Below are 3,537 nucleotides of genomic sequence, written 5' to 3'. Positions count from 1 at the left end.
TGGCCAATTTTTTTTTTTTTTTTTTGAGTTGTAGTCTCACTCTATCATCCAGGCTGGAGTGCAGTGGCATGCTCATGGCTACTGCAGCCTCAACCTACCGGGCTCAGGTGATCCTTCCACCTCAGCCTTCCAAGTAGCTGGAACCACAGGCAAGTGCCACCACCCAGCTGATTTTTCATTTATTGTAGAGACAAGGTCTTGCCATGTTGCTCAGGCTGGTCCTGAACTCCTGAGCATAGGCATTCCTCTCGCCCCAGCCTTCCAAAGTGCTGGGATTACAGGCGTGAACCACCGCACCAGACTTTTTTTTTTTGAGTAGAGATTGTGTCTTGCTATGTTGCCCAGGCTGGTCGAATAAACCTTTAAAAAATATGTTAATGTCTTTTATAAGAGAAAAAATTTTAATTTTATTAAAAGACTTTTTATTAAAAAGTGCTAAATTAATGGATAGATATACCATGTAAATAGATAGAAAAACTCAATAATGTAAGGACATCAGTTCTTTCTGAAATAGATTCGCAAAGGCAGTGCCGTGTTCCAGTCTCTGCTCCTGGTTTTGGTGGAGAGAAGGGCTGGAATGAGCCCCCTTAGAGACAGAGACCAGTTGACCAGGAGAATGTTCTGATAGCCTGAGATTTCTGTCTGGATCGGATCCCAGTTTCTGCTTTGAGCAAGTTACTTAAACTCTTTGTACTTCAGTTTCCATATCTATACATGGAGATAACAGCAGCAGTAACCTCAGACAGTTATTGTGAAGATTAAATGATTTAATATACATAAAAAAATTAAGACGGAGCTTGGACCGGGCACGGTGGCTCTCGCCCATAATCCCAGCACTTTGGGAGGCCGAGGTGAAAGGATTGCCTGAGCCCATGGGTTTGAGACCAACCTGGACAACTTGGCGAGACCTCATCTCTACAATAAATAAATAAATAAACAAACAAATAAATAAATAAAGCTGGGCTCGGTGGCTCAGCCTGTAATCCCGCACCTTTGGGAGGCTGAGGTGAGTGTATTGTCTGAGCTCGCGGGTTCAAGACCCGCCTGGGAAAGCGAGACCTCATTTTTACAATATACCAAAAAATCAGCCGGGCATGGTAGCATATGCCTGTAATTCCAGCTACTCGGAAGGCTGAGGCAGAAGGATCGCCAGAGCCCAGCAGGTCGAGGCTGCGATGGCTGGGAGCAGTCACTGCACTCCAATCTGGGTGACAGAGTGAGACTCCAACTCAAAAGAAAAAAATAATATAAATAAATAAATAAATAAGCTGGATGTGGTGGCATGTGCCTGTAGTTCCAGCTACTTGGAAGGCTTTGGTGGAAGGATTACCTGAACCCAGCAGGTCAAGGCTGTGGTGACTGTGAGTGTGCCGCTGCACTCCAGCCTGGGCAACAGAGTGAGGCTCCAACTCAAAGAAAAAAAAAAGGCAGAGCTTGGTACATGATAAGCAATATATAAGAATTAGTTACGCCGGACTTGGTGGCTCAGCCTGTAATCCCACTCCTTTGGGAGGCTGAGGTGAGTGGATTGCCTGAGCCCGCGGGTTCGAGACCCACCTGGGCAGCAAGACCTCATCTCTACAATAAATCAAAAAATCAGCCAGGCATGGTAGCGCATGCCTGTAATTCCAGCTATTTGGAAGGCTGAGGCGGAAGGATCGCCGGAGCCCAGCAGGTCGAGGTTGCGGTGGCCGGGAGCAGCCACTGCACTCCAGTCTGGGCGACAGAGTGAGACTCCAACTCAAAAAAAAAAAAAAAAAAAAAAAAGAGTTACTTCCATCATCATTATTCATGTTATTAGCTTTATATTCACTTTACAGGTAGAAATAGTAAGGAGAGGGATGTGCAACAAAGTCCAGGGCCCTAATGAGTAAAATCTAAAAACTACATGTGACAGATGGAGGGACAGGAGGAGGCCACACCAGAGGGGCAGTGCTTTTTTTTTTTTTTTTAATCAGAGTCTCACTCTGTCACCCAGGCTCACAGCCACCGCAGCCTCAACCTGCTGGGTTCAGGCAATCCTTTTGCCTCTACCTTCCAAGTAACTGGAACTATAGGCATGTGCCACCACACCAGGGGAATTTTTTTTTTTTATTGTAGAGATGAGGTCTCACCAAGTTGTCCAGGTTGGTCTCGAATCTCTGGTCTCAGGCAATCCTTTCACCTTGTCCTCCCAAAATGCTGGGATTACTCTGCCTGGCCAGCAGTGCTCGTTCACATCTGCTTGAATTGAGATTTTTCAGCTTATAAATAGCTTCCAGGCTCACTTTCTCGTTAAATCCTCATACCATGCCTGAGGGGTGGCTATTAAAGCTATTTTACAGATTTGGAAATGAAGGTCGAGAGAAGTGTAACTGGCTCCAGGAGGACAGATTAATGTTTGCTTGGCTCACCACCGTATTTCTATCTAGCACCAGAGCATCATCCTGGCAGAAATGTAGGGCTTTACTAAATACTCACTGGCTGACGCATGGCTAGGCCAAACGAGTATTCATTCTCTTGCTCCTGAGCACAGCAGGTGTGATAGGTCCTGTGCCAGGTGCCACAGGGAGGCAGAGATTAATCAGATGGGGTCTTGATCACAAGGAACTCACAGCCCAGCAGGTTGATAAGCTATATATAAATTACTCCCTGTGAAGCACTGAGTCTTCCTTAATGACAGATGCTCTGGAAAGTAACCTAAACCTACTGCAAAAACAAACCTTTGTATTATTATTGTTGTTGTTTTTGAGTTGGGGTCTCACTCTGTTGCCCAGGCTGGAGTGCAGTGGTGCAATCATGGTTCACTGTAGATTTGGCCTCCTGGGTTCAGGTGATCCTTCTGCTTCAGCCTCCCAGCTAGCTGGGAATACATGCACAAACGACCATGCACAGCTAATTTTTTAATTTTTTTGTAGAGATGAGGTCTTGCTACGTTGCCCAAGCTGGTCTCAAACTCCTTGGCTCAAGTAATCCTTTCACCTCAGCCTCCCAAAGTGCTGGGATTATAGGTGTGAACCACCACGGCCAACGAAACCTTTGTTGTATTAAATCATTGAGATTGGGAGGATATTTGTTATGTAGCATAACCTATACCTAGTCTAACTAATATAATATGGTTACAAAACTTGACTGAAAATAAGAATCGCCAGAGCTATTGCTAGAAACCCAGATTCCTGGACCCCTGGCCAGATCTACTGAATCAGAATTTCCAGGTGAGAGGCCTGCTAATCTGTATATTTAAGTGGCTTTCCTCTATCTTCAGGAGAGTCAAGAAAAACATCAGCGGCTAAACTTTGAAGGAAGAGCAGGATATTAGAGGGAAGGGTGTTCCAGGGAACAAGAACAGCATGAGGAAAGGCATGGAGGAAGGAACGTGCAGGGAATAACCTGGGGCAGGAGTAGAGGGTGATGAGGCATGGTGGCCTGCACTGAAGTGGAGAGTTAGCAAGTCTGGGCTTTATCTTTTTTTTTTTTTCCCCCAAGTTGTAGTCTCATTCCGTCGTCCAGACTAGAGTGCAGTGGCTGCTCCTGGCCACCGCAGCCTCGACCTGCTGG

The sequence above is a fragment of the Carlito syrichta genome, unplaced genomic scaffold, assembly GCF_000164805.1.
Source record: "Carlito syrichta isolate Samal-C Ts95f unplaced genomic scaffold, Tarsius_syrichta-2.0.1 Scaffold305649, whole genome shotgun sequence".
NCBI lineage: Eukaryota > Metazoa > Chordata > Mammalia > Primates > Tarsiidae > Carlito > Carlito syrichta.
The sequence above is the reverse complement of the archived record's forward strand: the minus strand, read 5'-3'. Positions refer to the sequence as shown.